Here is a 19,648-nt window from a genome sequence, read left to right on the forward strand (position 1 = left end):
AGGATCACTGTTAGTGTTCAGTTGACCATAGTGGTATCAGGGCTAGAACTAGGATTGGCCTTCTGCAAGGCAAGTACCTACCCATTGTTGTATTTCTTCAGCATAATATGTATATTTAATTATTTTTGTTATTAAAGAACTATGATTTACAAGGTGAAAAGCAATAGTACAGTGGGTAGGGTGCTTGCCTTGCATGCTTCTGATCAGGATTTAATTGCCAGAACCTCATAAAGTCTCCCAGCCCCACCAGAAGTGATCTCTGAGCACAGAGCTACAAGTATGATCTAAGCATAAGTAGGTATGACTCACCCACCCCCAAAATACCCTTTGAGTTACAGTTATTGATAGTTAATTTTTAGATATACAATTTTCTAGCATCAATCTCACCACCAGTGTCATTTTCCTAACATCAGTATTTTCACTCTCCCTCCTTCCAACCTCACTCCTCCTGAGTCAGCCACTTTGATAGTGTCATTGCTTTCTGCATTATTTCTTAAAATAGTTAATTGAATCACTGTGAGATACACAGTACAAAGTTGTTCATGGTTGAGTTTCAGTTACATAATGTAAAATATCTTTTACCAGTACACATTTCTAGTCACCTATGTTCCCAGTTTTTCTCCTGCCATCCCCCTGCACCCCCCTCTGTTGGATCTCATGTTTTCAGTGTTGTTTGTTGATTCTGTTTATATAACTATACCATTTAGTCACATTACTGTTATACCAAAGGTCCTAGAGCCCTGTTACCTCATTCCCTTTCCCATCTTATTTTCCCCAAATTATTTCCTGCCCTATCCTTCCTCTCCCTGTACTCTGGTGTCAAGGTGATTTAGACATTCCCCCCTATTTACTACCTGCATTCCTTTTTTTCAGTTATTCTGTGTGCTGTGGGTGTACCTATCTTAAACCCTGAGACCCACCCATTTCTGGGAGGGGTCTTGGGAACCGGATAGTAGGTGTAACCTTACCTGCTAGACCCTCCCATTCCTGGGAGGGGTCTGGGAAATGTTAGATAAGGCTGGGACCAAGGAAATTGGCGGCCTTTTGGCTTTTTGCCCCTTTTGGCTCTTTGCCCTGTTTGCGCTGCTGTGCGCTTTGGCTTCTGGGTTTCTGTGTTCTGGTCTTTGACCAGCATGGAGCCCAAAGGGAAGATGGCTAACAGGAGATAAGGTGCAGGGCTAGCAAAATATTGCTGTGCTTGAAAGGTTATGAATAGGCCACACACACGTGGTGGCTAGGGCTTGAATAAAGATGATTCTTCCTGACGCCTGACTGTGAGTGAGTGATTTCACCTGGGCCTGGGAATCGCCGACTGCATGAAGGTTGCAGAGCCACGTGGACTGGAATGGCACGGAGAGAAATCCACCGCCATCCAGCCCCATCATTAATTATTTCATGCAACATCTGGCGCTCCGAACTTTGACCTGAATCCTGGACCCAAGAAAACAGCAAATATGGTAATATTTCTGCTCTTCTGTTTAATTTTCGCTTTGTTCAAATGCAGTCAGCCCAAACTGTTTGGCCACGTGAAGCCATGTTCAAAGATGGCCGTTACCCCTTCTAGGGTAAAAAGGGCAATTAAAACAGGAGAGGTGAAAGCTTGCATCACCTCCAGCCCAGGCCCAGGCCCAAAACTTAAACTTTGTTACAAGAAACAAAAACCTCGGCCTCTACAAAAACTAATTAAAAGCTTAAATTGGAAACGGAGGAGAAAAAAGACTGTATTTAAAGTGGACTGATTTTCTAAAAATGACCTGCGGCTTGAATTTGGATTTTGACTTTGAAAATTTCGAACTGAACTTTTAGTTTAAATAACTTTGAACTTTGAACATCCAAAAGCGCCCTGTGAGGTGTGGCCAAAAACTGGCTTGCTAAGTGCTGCCCGGAGGAAAAAAGTGGCGAAAAGCTCCTATCAGCCCAAAAGCAGAAACGCCTCGGCTCAGCTCAGCTCAGCTTTTGCTCCACGGCAAGCCTGAAATCCATCCTCCACATCACTAAGGTAAAACAGCAGAAGCAAACCGGCAGCGGGCAGCGGAACCTGCGACCTCATGGTCAACAGAATCGTCTGCGGGGCCTGAAACCATGAAAGGAAGCCACGTAGTGAAATCAGCGTGGGACAAACCAACATCTGAACTTTAAAAGTTTACAGAAGCCACATGGTAATATCAGCGTGGAACAAACCAGCATCTAAACTCTAAACGTTTACAAAAGCCACGTGGTAAAATCGACGTAATGAGATCAGCGTAAAACAAATTAATCATTTAAACTATGATTTTAGGTGTAGGAACTTAGCAGGTAATTTTATAGTTTACTCATAGTTGGTGATGGAATAAGTTTTAGTTAGTTAGTGGTTAAAAAATAAAATAAAAGGGAGGTAATACAGTTTAACATCTGATTTCTAACCACCTGCATCTTTGTCTTAGTCATTTTCTTTATGATTTAAATGTGTTTTGTTGTCTTTCAAAGTTAATATTTTCAATTGCAAAATGTTTTACTGTGTATTTTAATGTACTTAGCCTGTTTTTAAAATGTATGTTATGCATGTATGCTGCAGTACTTGTGTATAGAAAAGGTATAGGAACAATGAAGTTCCCCCAATATAGTTTAAAAGTATAGGAACATGAAAGTTCCGAAATAGTGCTTGGTAAAAAAGCATTAATAGAGTTTTAGGTTACAGGTGTAAAGTATATTTTGCAAAAATATGTTTTTGAAAAGGGCTGGTATATTAATTTTCACTCTATTACGTTGGTGCATAAAAATATTAAGAAAAGGAGGAAATGTGGGTGTACCTATTTGAAACCCTGAAACCCACCCATTTCTGGGAGGGGTCTTGGGAACCGGATAGTAGGTGTAACCTTACCTGCTAGACCCTCCCATTCCTGGGAGGGGTCTGGGAAATGTTAGATAAGGCTGGGACCAAGGAAATTCGGGCCTTTTGGCTTTTTGCCCTTTTGGCTCTTGGCCCTTTCTGCGCTGCTGTGCGCTCTGGCTTCTGGGTTTCTGTGTTCTGGTCTTTGACCAGCATGGAGCCCAAAGGGAAGATGGCTAACAGGAAATAAGATGCAGGGCTAGCAAAATATTGCTGTGCTTGAAAGGTTATGAATAGGCCACACACACGTGGTGGCTAGGGCTTGAATAAAGATGATTCTTCCTGACGCCTGACTGTGAGTGAGTGATTTCACCTGGGCCTGGGAATCGCCGACTGCATGAAGGTTGCAGAGCCACGTGGACTGGAATGGCACGGAAAGAAATCCACCGCCATCCAGCCCCATCGTTAATTATTTAATGCAACAGTGTGCCACAGATTAAGTGATATCATCCTTATCTTTATCCAAACAGTATTTTTTAAAACTAAATTGTATTTTCATTCACTTTTGAAATTATCTTGAATCAATTCTCTTTTCTATCTCTGTTTCCAGGCTTCTATCATAGCTTTGAAAATGCAAAGGTATTTTCTTTTTAGCTTCTTTCTTTTTTCTTTTTTTCTTTTTTAAATTATTTATTTATTTTGGTTTGAGGGCCACATTCGGAGGCTCTCAGGGGTTATCCCTGGTTCTGCCCTCGGAAATCTCTCCTTGCAGGCTTAAGAGACCATATGAGATGCCAGGTTCATCCCGGGTCAACTGAGTGCAAGGCAAATGCCTTATTGCTGTGCTATCACTCCAGCTCCTTTCTTTTTTATTTTTAATACATTTATTTAAGCACTGGTTAAAAGATTGACTGAATAACTTGAAACTTTACCACATATATTTTACGGATAAAAATATGCACTTCAATAAAAAAAACTTTTAGATACGTGTACAAGTACTGTAAGATGTTCTGGAAACCCAAACTTTAATTTATACCTAAGAAGCTAATATCCAATGCTCTAACAGTCAGATCAAGTTCACAGAATTTGAAAAATCCAGTCTTTATATCTATATGAATTTAAAGATCTTCAATAATTAATCACACATAGAAAATATAAAATTAATCATTTTTGTGTTTATCTTCTATAATGCATTTTTCATCTGCTCAGATATAGAGTAAATAATTCCACTTGGCTATCTTTTTATATCCTTCACTGCAATAATTTACTGAAGATATTTTTCAAATCTGTGTGTTTTGGTTGAATGTAATATAACAGAAGTTTGCTTGGGTTAGTATTTTTATGGAAGAATTAAGTTCTGAAAATTTCCTGTTCCAGATTTTGCCTTAGAGAAATCTAGTTGTTGTTTTTTTTAATCTGGTGTGTTATTGGTGGACAGGATCTATGTTTAGGTAATTGGCATGGGTTGTATCTGAATACATAGTCAATATATGCAATTATGGAGAATTTAGAGTTTACTGTGATACTACCTAGAATAATTACAATTGTTCTCTGGTGAACCAATTAATTATTTCTACTGGAATAAAGTAGGAGCTAGCTCTGAGACTTTGACCTCTCTATGACACACAATAAAAATTTGTATTACAGGGGCTGAAGAGACAGATAGAACTGGATTCAATCCTTGGCACCCCATGGACCTCATGTAGTATGCAGAGCCTGTCTGGAAGCACAGAGTCAAAAATAACAAGGTCTGACTACAACTGTTTTGTGTTCCCAAAACTGAACAAAATTGCATTACACCTTCCTTTCCCCCAACCCTTCACTCCCATTTAAATTCAGAAGCAGGGGGCTAGGGCAATAGTGAAGTGGGCTTTTGCCTTGCAAGAGGCTGATCCAGGAGAAACCTCTGTTTGATCTCAGGTGTCCATATGGTCTCCCAAGCCAGTAGCTATTTCAGAAGTAACCCTTGAGTGTCACCCGGTGTGCCCAAAGATTAAAAAAAAAAAAGAAGAAATACAGAAGCAATACTCTTTTATATGCAAAAAGTGGTAGTATTAGCATGGTACATAAATGATACATCATATATTTTATTGACAGAATGAAACTATTTTAAATGTAAATGTATTATAATTCGATTATTACCATGAATATAATTTTAAATTATAAATTTAATTTGAAATTATGTTAATGTTATAAGTTTAGGTATTTGTATGATTAGTAAATATTTTCTTTATGAGCGTGAAATTTTCTTTATGACTGTTTTATTGGTAAACATGTAAATATATTTATTTTATATATGTAATATATAAATACATATGTGTAATATATTACATATATGTAAACATACATGTAAATATATGTGAGTCTTAACTCTATCAGTTATATGAATTCACATTTGAACTTTACTTATAGTGATAAACAGGTTGCTTTATCAATGCAGTTTTCTATGGGGGGGGGTATGTGTCACACCTGGTGGTGCTCAGGGATTACTTCTGGCTCTGCACTCAGAAATCACTCCTGGTAGGCTCACAGAACCATATGGGATGCCTGGATTCAAACCACTGTCTGTCCTGAATCTGCTGCATGCAAGGCAAGTGCCCTACAGCTGTGCTATCTGTCCAGCCCAGTCTATCATTTTACTTTCTTTAAACATCATGGTTATAAGGTTGTTCATAATATACTTAGTTTTTTTTTTCACAATTGCGAAGTTGTTCTAATTGAGATTCAGTTATACAATGTACAACACCCTTATGCAGTGCACATTTCCCACCACCAGTGCCAACGTCCCCAGTTTCTCTCTCTTTCTCTCCCTCTCCCTCTTTCACTCTTTCTCTCTCCCACTACCCCCACTCTCTTTTTAGAGACAGTGGTTTGCCATATTGCTACTGAAGGAGTATCATGGCTATCACTTTATTTCCTTTCAACTCCCATTTCTTATCCAGAGTGATCATTTTCAACTATCATTGTCATAGTGGTACCTTCTCTGTCCTAAATACACTCCCCTGAAATTTTTGGCAATCTTCCTAACATGGATTGGTCCTTGTCTCTATTGTCTCTAGATATTAATACCATATTATCATTTTTATATCCCACAAATAAGTGTAATTATTCTATGTCTATCACTCTCCTTCTGACTCAATTGACTTATCATATTTTTCATATCCATCTATGTGAAAGAAAATTTAACGACTTCATTTTTTATAACAACTGCATATTGTTCCAGTGTGTAAATACCACTGATTCTTTATCCACTCATTTGTTCTCAGGCACTTGGATGATTTCCAGATTGTGGCTACAATGAACAGAGGACTTTTCTGCAAGGTGTTTTGGGGTTTCTAGGGTATATTCATAGGTATGATATTGCTGGATAATATGGACACTCGTTTCTAGTTTTAAAGAAATATATACATTGTTTTCAAAAAACGTCTGGTCTAGTCAACATTCCCACCAGAAGTGAATAAGAATCACTTTCTAAAAATTGTTTTTTTAATTTTTTTCCACCTTCTTTTCCCCCTTCGCCTCTCAAACCAAGGATGAGAGCCTCTAGAAGGACTTCGGCCATGTTCGGCATATTTGATTTTTACCCCATTTTATTATTTTTTTCTTCTTCAAACAAAACCACATAACCTTAACTATCTAGTCCCGCCTCCCAATTAGAAAGGGATATAATGGAGGTACCATGACCAAACAGTTGAAAGAGCACTAAGTAGTAAGCTAGGCATGGAGGGGACCACTCATTCTAGCAGCTCCGGGGGTGAAGGTGGAGGTTATGGGAGGCAGGACGGGAGCGGAGGTGGAGGGAAGACAATTCGGTGGTGGGAATTCCCCTGATTCAATGTTAATATGTACATAAAATATTGCTGTGAATAATATGTAAACCACTATGACTAAAATAAAAATTATAAAAAATAATAAAATAAATAAAATAAATTTAAAAAAGAATCCCTTTCTTCCCACATCATGCAAGAACTGAATGTTTCTGCTCTATGTTATGTGTTCCAGTCTCTGTAGTATGAGATGCAAATCTTATTGTTTTGATTTGCATCTCCTTGATGATTAATGCATGGAGCATATTTTCATGTGTCTTTTAGCCATTAATATTACTCCTTTAAGGAGATGTTTGTTCATATTTTTTCCCATTTTTGGATGGAGTTAGATGTTTTATTCTTACTATGCTCTACCAATGCCTTGTATATCTTAGATATAAACCCATTATCATATGTATATTGAATAAATAATTTCCCCGATTTTGTGAGGTGTCAGATCCTTGTTATCACTTCCTTTGAGATGTAGAAGCACAATAGTTGAATGTAGTTTCATTTGTTTATCATTGCTTCCACTTGCTTGGTCTTTGAAAATACATTTAGCTTTAATGTCATAGAGTGTTCTGCCTATATTTTCCTTTATAAACCAGATGGTTCCCCATCTGATATCAAGTTATTTAATTCATTTTGATATAAATTTTGTGCATAAAGTTAAGAGAGGTTTTAATTCATCTTTTTTGAATGTAGTTGAACAATTTTCCCAACACCATATGTTGAAGAGGCTTTCCTTGCTGCACTTCACATTTCTTGCCCCTTTATTAAAGATTAACTGCTCATATACCTGAGTGTCTTTTCAGAATATTCAAATTTATTCCTTTGAGTTGAGGGCCTGTCTTTATTCCAGTACCATGCTCTTTTAATAATACTATTATATTGCTGTTATAATATATTTTGAAATTTGAGTGCATGGTGCCCTCGATCTTCTTTTTTCAAGAATTTCATTAGCTATTCATGGAAATTTATTGTTCCAAATGAATTTCAAGAGTGTTTAATCTACTTCATTGAAAATTTCGTGGCTCTTTTTATAGGGATTGCATTAAATCTGTACAATACTTTGGGAAGTATTGCCATTTTAATGATGTTTAGTCCTCCCAAACCATGAGCAGGGTATGTATTTCTATTTCTTTGTGTCCTCTTATTTCTTGAAACAGTCTTTTGTAATTTTCTTTATTTAGGTCTTTTACCTCTTTAGTTAAGTTGACTCCATAATACTTGATTTTCTGAGGCAAAATTGTGAATGGGATATTTTTTTAGTGTCTTTTTCTTCTCTTTCATTATTTGTATTTAAAAATGCCATTTTACTATACAAACCTATTGTTTCTAGAAGCATTTTTGTAGAGTCTTTAGATTCTCTAAATATCATATCTTGTCATTTACAAATACTGAGAACTTGATATCATCCTTCCCTATCTGGATGCTCTTGATATTGTTTTATTATCTAGTTACTATAGCAAGTACAAGCAGTACTACATTGAACAGAAGTGGTGAGAGTGTCCAACCTAATCTTGTGCTAGATCTTAGAGGAAAAACTTTTAGGATATTTTTCCCCATTGAGTATAATGTTTGCCATAGAGTTGCACTAAATGGCTTTGACAATATTGAGGAAAGTTACTTTAATTCCCATCTTATTGAGAGTTTTTATCATGGGTGGTGCTGGATAAAATGCAATTTTAATGTTTTTCCATCTTGTTTAGATTTCCTATGGCTTTCTAATAGTTTTTTTAGCATAGTAAGTGAAGTCTTTAATGATGGATATTTACTTTTCTAGAATCTCAACTCTATCAAATGCACCCTACATCATAATTATTTCCTGTTTTATTTATGCTTTAAAGTTTTCCAGCTTACATTATATTTACTAATACCTCTGGATCATTTTTTTGGAGGGGCAATACCCAGAAGCACTCAGGGGTTACTCCTGACTCTATGCTCAGAATTGCTCCTTGCTCAGGGGACCAAATCAGATGCTGGGAATCGAACCTCTGTCCATTCCTGAGTCAAACACTTGCAAAGCAAATGCCCTACCGCTGTGCACCCACTCCAGCCCTAATCTCTGGCTCTTTTAATTAAAAAAACTAACATGCTAGAGTTTATTCTATTCATGTTTGCTTTTTCCTTTTTCCAGATTTACTATGTAGTTGAAAATAAATCATATAAATTCAGAGTTCAATGTGATTTTTTTACAATACCTTATTAAATGCAATATAAAATTGTATATAAAACCCATATCATATAATGATATGGTATTTATGTATTTATGTGCTAAGAAGTATTCATAGCTACTATTAATTAATTCCAAATATACAATGCAAATTATTAGCTGTATGTATCATGCTGTGCATCAGTTCTCCAAAATGTATTCATCTTACAAAGGAAAGTTTATACTCTTCCCATATCTACTCCATATTTTCTGTCCCCAGTTCATCTCATCACTTTACATTTGAAATATTATTTACATATTTCAATACAAATGATGCCATACAGTATTTGCCTTGATTTGTGTTGCCCCAAATGACAGAATTCCCTCCCTTTTCTTGGCCAAATAACATGTGTGTGCATAAATACATATAGCATTGTCTTGTTTTTCTGTTGATTGGTGTCATTTTCACTAATATTATATAGTACTTCAAACATCCCCAAAATTTGTAAATATATGTGTCACTTCAAAATGCTAATTTGTTTTGTCGACATTCTCATCAATGTGTCTCTTGATTGTCCTTTCAGTTAGAGCCATCATAACAAGTATAAAATTATACTGCATTGTATTCTTCAACTGAATTTTCCTCTTCAATAATGGTGTAGCATACCTTTTCACATACTTGTTGGACATTTGGAAAAAGTATGCTCAGATCTGATGGTTATGTGGATTTCTTAGATATTTCAAATATAAAACACAAATCAAATATAATTTTCAAATATTTCTTCCAATTTTTCAGGTAGACATTTTATCTTATTGGTTCTCTTTTGCTGTGTAGAATATTACTTTTTTGTATTGCTATTTGTTTACTTTTATTGTTGGGCATATATTTCTGGTTTCATAACTAAACTATATAATCAAAAACCAAGATCAAAGAAGTCTTTATTTTTCCCCTGGGAGTTTTATAGCTTCTAATTTTTTTTTTTTGCTTCTTTTAAATTTTTGAGCCACAATCTAAGCTGTGCTTGTAATTTACTTCCATCTCTATACTCAAAGATTTCTCCTTAAGAAGCTTAGACCATGGGGTGTCAGGGATCAAACTTAGATCAGTTGAATGCAAGGCAAGCACCCTACCTCCTGTTGCTCATACTTACTGCTACTATTGTTCCAATCTGAGGTTCCTATTTGTATATTTAAATCTTTATTTCTTTTCTTTTTGCCTCTACTCTTATACCTACTAAAGTATTATTACTTATGATGATGTAAAAATATCAAGTATTTTTAGAAGCAAGATTGTGTGGCTCTTATTATAAGGAAAAGATTATATACTCAAATTTGAAGCTTTTGTGTAAAGAATGTAAATTTCTTACAAAAACTACATATGGAACATCCCTGAGAAAATACCAGTTGGTAACATATGAATCAGGATTATAAATCATCCTAAAAGTACAGAAACCATATAACATTGATATGCATTTTTATTTAGAAAAACATAATGAATATTTGGAACCCTATGGTAAGGGAGAGAGGTAGTTACTGAATCATAAGTGTTTAAAATGTTTCTAAACAACTTCTAGGGTTATTTAAAAAGAAGAAATAGGGCCCGGAGAGATAGCACAGTGGCGTTTGCCTTGCAAGCAGCCGATCCAGGACCAAAGGTGGTTGGTTCGAATCCCGGTGTCCCATATGGTCCCCCGTGCCTGCCAGGAGCTATTTCTGAGCAGACAGCCAGGAGTAACCCCTGAGCACCGCAGGTTGTGGCCCAAAAACCAAAAAAAAAAAAAAAGAAAAAAAAAAGAAGGAATAATCTTTTAGAATAGATTAAGATGAAAGGAAATCAGGTAGCAACTGTCACTGACACCCAATAAACACCAAAACAGTTTTGCATTTTCTGATGATGTCAGTGAATGGCTCATTAGAACATATACTGCATATAATGTCATTTTTATTTTGATGACTGAGTTTTCCCAGTCAATGCAATTGGTTGATGTAAGCATGTGAATATAGAGCAAAACATCTAAACACATACAAAGAGAGAAAGAAACTAAAACTGTGAAGTAGGGCACAATCAAATTTAGAAGAAAATTGATTACTGACTATATTAGTTATGTGTCAGGCTCCTATAATCTAATATTTCATTTACAACAACTTTCTGAGATAGGTTATTTCCCACTGCTCTTTATAGTTATTTACATAAAGTAAATTTATGGTAGATAAGGTGACCTAAGATTTAATTTTTGTGACTATAGTAGGATTATTAGATCATTGAGAATCATTAGATCCCTCAAGAAATCAAAGTTTTATAATTATGTCTCATACCATGTATCACCATGACATTAAATGAAAAATAAAAATTAGAAGAGTCAAGGGATGTAATGAATGGAGGAATACAATACATTCTAGAGAGAAAGATATGCACATATACATACCAGCAAAACTATATTTGTCGAACAAACCAACTATATTAGAGTTGTAATGATTTTTCTGCTATTCCTGACAGCATAAGGCCAATGAATTCACAGGTATGTAAATTCTATGAGACTGTGCTATTTCTGCCTTGCTGTATACTCTAATAAGAGAAAGTGTAAGCAGCTTAGATTCCAAACTATTCAGGATTTTGTATTAATATCTTTATTTATACAATTTGATTACAAACATGATTGTAGTTGGGTTTCAGTCATATAAAGAACACCCCTTTTCACCAGTGCAACATTCCCATCACCAATGCCCCAAATCTTCCCACTTCCCTACACACACCCCTGCCTGTATTTGAGATAGGCTTTCTACTTCCCTCATTCATTCACATTGTTATGTTAGTTGTCAGTGTAGCTATTTATCTAACTGCACTCACCACTCTTTGTGGTGAGCTTCATATCATGATCTGGACCTTCCAGCCCTCATCTCTTTCGTCTCTGAGAATTATTACAAAAATGTCTTTTATTTTTCTTAAAACCCATAGATGAGTGATACCATTCTGTGTCTATCTTTCTCCCTCTGACTTATTTCACTCAGCATAATAGAGTCCATGTTCATACATGTATAGGAAAATTTAATGACTTCATCTGTCGTTATGATTATATAATATTCCATTGTGTGTATGTACCACAGTTTCTTTAGCCATTCATCTGTTGAAGGGCATCTTGGTTGTTTCCAAGGTCTGGCTGTTGTAAATAGTGCTGGAATGAATATTGGTGTGAGGAGGGGATTTTTGAATTGTACTTTTGTGTTTTAATGTATGTCCCTAATAGTGGTAGAGCTGGATCGTATGGGAGCTCAATTTTCAGGTTTTTGAGGAATCTCCAGTTTGTTTCTCATAAAGGTTAGACTAGACAGCATTCCCACCAGCAGTGAATGAGAGTACCTTTCTCTCCACATCCCTACCAGCACAGATTGTTCTTGCTCTTTGTGATGTGTGCCAGTCTCAGTGGCATAAGATGGTGCCTCATTGTTGTTTTATTTACATCTCCCTAATAATTAGTGATGTGGAGCATTTTTTCATGTGCCTTTTGGCCATTTGTATTTCTTCTTTGACAAAGTATCTGTTCATTTCTTCTCCATTTTTGATGGGATTAGATGTTATTTTTCTTGTAAAGTTCTGTCAGTGCCTTGTATATTTTGAATATTAGCCCCTTATCTGATGGGTATTGGGTGAATAATTTCTCCCATTAAGTGGGTGGCTCTTGTATCCTAGGCACTATTTCCTTTGAGGTGCAGAAGCTTCTCAGCTTAATATATTCCTGTCTGTTTATCTCTGCTTCCACTTGTTTGTAGAGTGCTGTTTCCTCCTTGAAGATACCATTCAGAATTTTTAAAGGAAATTGATTCCAGAGTACTTTCATAAATACAAAGATGACCTCTTGTGGAAAGAGTGTGAAACTTAACTGTTTGAAATTCTGTGTGAAGATAGCACAAAAGATATCTCCATGAGTTTATATACTCTAAGAATCTTCTTTATATGATACAAATTGAAGGCTCTTCACATAGAATTATATCTATAATTCTCTGAACAATCCTGCAATATTTCTAGAAATACAATCCACATTTTAAAGATACAGCAAAATGTAAATTAACTAGTTCATTAACTCTACAAATATTCCATGTATAATGAGGAATGTCATGCTAGGAATCAAAACAAAATAGTTACTTCATATTTTTGAGCAAGTAATCAAAATGATATATATATTGTATATTAAAACGTGGTATATACATAATATCTCTATATCAAAAAATCTCTATGAGTCACATAAAGTGCCAAACAAATTGAACACATTATTTAAAATATATGTTTACAAATTATAAATACATATTTTTTAAGCATTTATATTTTAAAAAATACATAGAGGAATTAAAATTTTTGGAACAAAGGTGTCAGGAATCTCCCCAAGGTGTCCTACATTCCTTTTTTGTTTGTTTGTTTTGTTTTGTTTTGGGTCACACCCTGAGGTGCTCAACGGTTACTCCTGGCTCAGCCCTCAGAAGTCACTCCTGGTAGGCTTGGGGGACCATACGAGATACTAAGATTAGGATTCATACTGGAGTTAGAATTAGGGTTACGGTAAGTTAGATATATAATTAGAGATATAAGTTATAAGATATATATAGTTATAGATATAAGTTAGAGATATAGTTAGGAATATGTTTAGGTTTACTTTAGGCTATAGTTATTTCTAGGGTTAGAGCTAGGGTTAGGATTAGGAATATGATTAGGGTTATGTTTACTTTTAGTGTTAGAGACAGGTTTATGGTAAGGGTGTTTGTTTACAGTTAGGGTTAGGTTTATTGTTAGTATTACCATTAGGGTTAATTTTTATTATTTTTTCTTCCATACCATTTTTTAAAATAATCACTGTGTTTACAAATATTTTCATACCAATCCATGCCTGTAAGTCACCACCAGTTCTACTCCTATCCCTAATCTGGTACCAGTTTCTTAACCAGTACCCAGTTTATGTTATCAATTGACTTTGTTTATATCCTTGTTTTGTTTCCCTATACACAACTGATGAATATGATCATCTGGTGCTTGCTCTTCTAACTCTATTTCACTTCTCTATTTCCTTCTAGTCCATCCAATCAAACTGCCAAATTTCATTTCTTCTTGTAACTGCATAGAACTCCATTGTACATATCAATGGAGCTCCTTCATTCATTTGTCTGACTTAAGACGTTTCAGTCATTTTCACAACTGACTATTTAACTAAGCACTGCAATGAGCATAAGAGTACTAAATATCTTTTCTGATTAATACTTTCGTATGTCACTGTAAATTCATATATCAAACAGGTTAAAAATAACTGGTATCAGCAGAGTTAAAAAAAGAACTTTGTCATTCACTGCTGATGGTAATATTGTAAGGTTCAGCCTCTGTGGAAAATAGTATGAATATTTTTCAAAGACTATGAGTAGAAATCCTTATATATGACCCACTTAATATATTTTCCAAAAATACAAAAATAATATTTAAATATTTTAATTAAAGGGAAAAACAAAACTTGACAAAAGAATATATACATTTAATTTTTTGTGACCAATGTGAATTACAAGTCTTTCATAGTTATATTTAAGGTACATAGTGACAGTGAATTAGGGCCAATCCCACTACTAGTGTTGTCCTCCCTCTGCCTATGTTCCCAGCATGTATCCCATGCCACCTCCTTTTGCTCCTTGGATTACTTATGTAATGGGTCCCCTTTGAATATAACTTGTTTAGGTTGAGTATTATGATTCGGTTTTCGTTGACTTTGGGTTTGATATTTAGATCTGATCATTATTTTATTTCCACTCAATGTTCATGCGACTGTTTGCTCCTGGTACCATCCACATTTTATTGTTTTTTCCTCAATTTATAAGGCAGAACACGATGATTCAAGTTCTATGGTTCTGTTGGGGGGAAACGGGGGAAGCTGAGAGGAGTTTCTCTTGGAGTTAATCATATCAATTTAAAAGAAGAAAGGGAAAAGAAAAAATAAAGAAAAATAAAAACACCCAAACAAGCAATTAACAACAACTAAACAAAAGAGTACAGATTTTTGATATCTTTTTATTGTAACATTTTGATTATCTCCAATACAAATAGCCATTTTATCCCAATTCTTCTTTTAAAAAATACACAACTCGCCGGAGAGATAGCACAGTGGAGTTTGCCTTGCAATCAGCCGACCCAGGACCTAAGGTGGTTGGTTCGAATCCGGTGTCCCATATGGTCCCCCGTGCCTGCCAGGAGCTATTTCTGAGCAGATAGCCAGGAGTAACCCTTTAGCACTGCCGGGTGTGGCCCAAAAAACAAAACAAAAAAAAATGCACAACTCAAGACTGAGGGAACTCTCTGAGCACCAGAACCAGGGCAGGTGAACCTGCATGCCACCCCATACCCCACACCTAGGGAAATATCTGAAAACTAGGACCAGGCCAGTTGAGACTGTGCCACACCCTCTACCCTAGATCGTGGAAACTCTCCTCTAGGCCAGAACAGCAGACCATGTTATTAAACTACCCAAAATTTCAACACTCAAAGCCACTAAATGCAAAGAAATATGAGTAAACTAGCAGCTGGGAAATTAGAGAGACATCCTAACAAGTTTCTAAGCCCATCAAAACCTAGGAGCCCAATAGACAAGGACTTAAAAGTGGCATATTTGATTTTTACCCCAGTTTATTACTTTTCTCTTCTTCAAACAAAACCACATAACTTGAACTATCTAGTCCCGTCTCCCAGTTAGAGGGGGAAATAAGGGAGGTATCAAGACCAAACAGGTGTAAGACCACTAAGTAGTAAGCTAGGCACAGAGGGAACCACTTATTCTAGCAGCCCTGGGGGTGAGGGAGGTGGATATGGGAGGTAGGACGGGAACGGAGGTGTAGGGAGGACAATTCGGTGATGTGAATCCCCCTGATTTGATGTTAATATGTACCTAAAATATTATTGTCAACAATATGTGAGCCACTATGATCAAAGAAAAATTATATTTAAAAAAAGTGGCAATGAATCTCCTAGCAATAAAAATCAAGGAATCACTGGCCTGCAAAATCAAGAACTCTATAGATGAACAATTAAACCAACTCAACAAAAAACTTTTACAGAAGATGAGAGAATCCATAGAAATGAAATTAAGGGAAATAAAAAACATGGTAGCAAGCCATAATAGCATAATTACACAGTTGGAAGAGCACATAAAGAAACAAAAAATAACAACAAACCCAACAATTATAAGTATGTCAATAAGGAAATGTGTTGGGTTATTGACCCTACCCTAATCATTAATTGTACTCCACCATACAGTGTGACCTGGTGATAGTATATTGGATTATTCCTTACTTGGTTTTCTACTCCCACCCTAGTGTGGGACCTGATTCTTGTCAATGAAAGCAGAGGTCTGAGAAAGGCTGGGGCTCATTTTTCAGTCTTCTTCCACTGAACTGCACTGCATCTTAGGAACAGAAAGCTTTTGTGGTTTGAATTCCTTGCTTGAACACTGGATTTCCTGAACCCATTCTTGTACCTTTTCAAAATGTGAATTATTTCCTGTGTATCTCTACAACTGGAACTGTTCCCCCTAACCTAATGGGACAGAAGAATGGGAACTGCCTTTCCTGTCTGGGAGCTTGATGGGAATCAAACCTTAATCAATCTCTTAGAGAACATGACAATTCAACACGAGACAAAACATTGGAAGAAAATGTCAGGAATCTAATGAATAAAGAAAAAATAAATAACTGGTACCCCAAGCCAGGAGCGACTTCTGAGCGCATAGCCAGGAGTAACCTCTGAGCGTAACCGGGTGTGGCCCAAAAACCATAATAAAAAAATAAAAGAAATAACCTATGAATTGTAGAAATACAAGAAGGGGAGGAAAATGGGAAAGGGGAAGAACAAGTAGTGAAGGAAATAATAGCAGAAAATGTTCCCACCCTCTGGAAAGAGACACCAGTACAAATCTAAGAGCCACGAAGAGTCCCTAATAAAATAGATCATAACAGACCAACACCAAGACATATAGTAATCCAAATGATAAATAACAAAGAGAAAGATAAATTTCTTAAAGCAATAAGAGAGAAAAAAACCGTCAAGTACAAAGGAAGAAACATGAGAATCAAATCAGATCTCCCATTTGAAACAATTCAAGCAAGAAGACAGTGGAATGCCATATTTAAACTACTGAATTAAAGAAACCTTCAATCTAGAGTCCACTACCCAGCAAAACTCTCATTCATATGGGAGTGGGGACTAAAAACATTCTCAGAAAAAAAAACTCACAATATTTGTGCTAACCAAACCAACTCAAAGATGAATTATACAATCCAAACCCTCGATTGTAACAACAACCACTCTACTCAATACAATAACACAACCAGCTCTGTAAAAAAATCTCCTTAAATGACAAAGGCCTAAACTCCCTCATTAAAATACACAGATTAAAGGGTTGGATTAGGAAACAAAAACCAGATATCTGCTGTCTTCAAGAAACGCACCTAAAAGAACAGGAAAGACACAGACTTAGAATAAAAGGTTGGAATTCAATTATTCAAGCCAACAGAAAACAAATAAAAGCTGGGACAGCCATTCTTATATCAGACCAAATTTTATTCAACCTCAATAAAGTACTCAGTGACAAAGAAGGTCACTACTTACTGATCAGGGTAACATTAAATCAAGAAGTACTAACTCTGATCAACATTTATGCCCAAATGTAGAGCCAGAAAAATATGTAAGGCATTTTCTTACAAACCTATAGAAACATGTGGAAGGAAATGTGATAGTAGTAAGAGATTTCAATATTCCATTATCACCACTAGACAGAAACACCAGTCAGAAATCTAGCAAAGACAGAGGAGCCCTAAATGAGAATCTAGAAGACCTAGGATTAATGGATATTTAGGGCTCTCTACTCCCAGAAAACAAAATACACATTCTTTTCAAGTGCACATGGAACCTTCTCTAGAATAGAGCAGATATTCTTAAAGTATGCCTTATAATATAAATCTAACTTACACAAAGTCACAAATATAAGGATTATAAGATGCACCCTATCAGATCACTATGCAACAGAGATCAAGATTGCCTATAAAAAGGAGGTCTGAAGAAGACCCAACACCTGGAGACTAAACTACATGCTACTAAACAACAGCTGAATCAAAGGGGAAATGAAAGGAAGAAATAAAAACAATTCCTTGAGACGAATGATAATGAAGAAACAAATTCTCAAAATTTGTGGGACACAGTAAAAGCAGTAATTAGGGGGTAATTTATAGCAATACAGGCCCTCATAAGTAAAGAGAAGAACAAGAAAATTAACAGCTTAAAGGAACATATTAATGATCTGGAAAAACAGGAGCAGAAAAACCCAAACACAGGCAGAAGGAAAGAAAAATAAAAACCAAAGCAGAAATAAACAACATAGATTCTGTTAGGGTCTATTTTGTTTGGCACTCTTTTTGCCTCTTGGATTTGTATAGCAGCCTCTTTCCAGAGAGTGGGAAAGTTCTCTGCTATTATCTCCCTCAGGACTAGTTCTTCCTCTTTCCCTTTTTCCTCCTCTTCTGCTACTCAGAGATTATTTTTTTTGTCTTTTTTCATTAAGTCCCTTACATTTTCTTCCAATGTTTTGTCTCTCCTTTACTTTTTGACTTATCACTGCTGTCTTGTAATTTGTCTTCAAGTTTGTCTCTGCAATTCTCCACCTGTGTATTTCTACTACTATAGCTTGCTAACATGCTTTTTAGTTCCTACCATTCCATTTGCATGAATTCTCTCATCTTCAGAAAGTTCTTTTTTGAGTTGGTTGAATTATTCATCTATAGATTTCTTAATTTCACAAGCTAGTGACTACTTGATTTCTTTTGTTAAAACTTTAAGCGTCAATTTTAGGTCCTCATTTACAAGGCTCAGGCATTTTTGTGGACTTGAAAATTTTCCAGGGTTTCTCTCCATATCCTCATCTGCAGATGTCTTCCTTTGTTTCCCAATTGTTCTTTGCATTTGGTGGGTTGGGATGCTGGAGTGTTAAAGAAAGTGACCTATTGAACTGTTTGTACAAAAGGTGGCTACTGGTATATCTGCTTTAGAGGTTATTTCCTAAACAATAGAGATGATCTAGGTATAATAAAAATATTGAAAACTAGTTCATTGGTTTGTTCAACTGATTTGTTCAGTTTGAGATGTATATTTTCTAGGAGAAAGAAGTTATATGTCCAATCTACCTGAAATTATATGATATAAATTGCACTACAGGGGCTGGAGAGATAGCATGGAGGTAGGGCATTTGCCTTGTATGAAGAAGGACAGTGGTTTGAATCCTGGCATCCCATATGGTATCTCAAGCCTGCCAGGAGCAATTTCTGAGCGTAGAGCCAGGAGGAACACCAGAGAGCTGCCGGGTCTGACCCACCCCCCAAAAAATAAATTGCACTACAAAGTTGAAATGACTATTCAGTTTTTCTACAATTTATAAAGTCTCTTTTTTATTATGTATTTAATAAATCATTTGAAAATTCACATATGTGGCCAGACCTGACCTCCTGCCTCCCACACCTTATTTCAGATTGTGTCTGGGTGTAGAGAGGGAACTTCGGGTCTTTCTTATTAACCTTCCTTTTCCCAAACTGCACAGCTTTCTTCTTATTAATTAAGTTAATAAATAACCTGGGAAAATATTCATTTTACATTTAGCAACTCAACATTTTACACATATATATTAACTTTGATTAGAATTAGGCAAAGACCATAAGACTAGTGTACAGTTGTAATACATCTAGTATATACAATACATCTAGTGAAAAAAGATAGCCTAAGTGAGTAAGAGAGATAATAATCAGATGGATAATAATGATGATGATCATATGGATAATAGTTGCTAAAAAAGAAAAACATAAAGGGCAAAATTG

The sequence above is a fragment of the Suncus etruscus genome, chromosome 9 (assembly GCF_024139225.1).
Source record: "Suncus etruscus isolate mSunEtr1 chromosome 9, mSunEtr1.pri.cur, whole genome shotgun sequence".
In the NCBI taxonomy this organism is placed as follows: Eukaryota; Metazoa; Chordata; class Mammalia; order Eulipotyphla; family Soricidae; genus Suncus; species Suncus etruscus.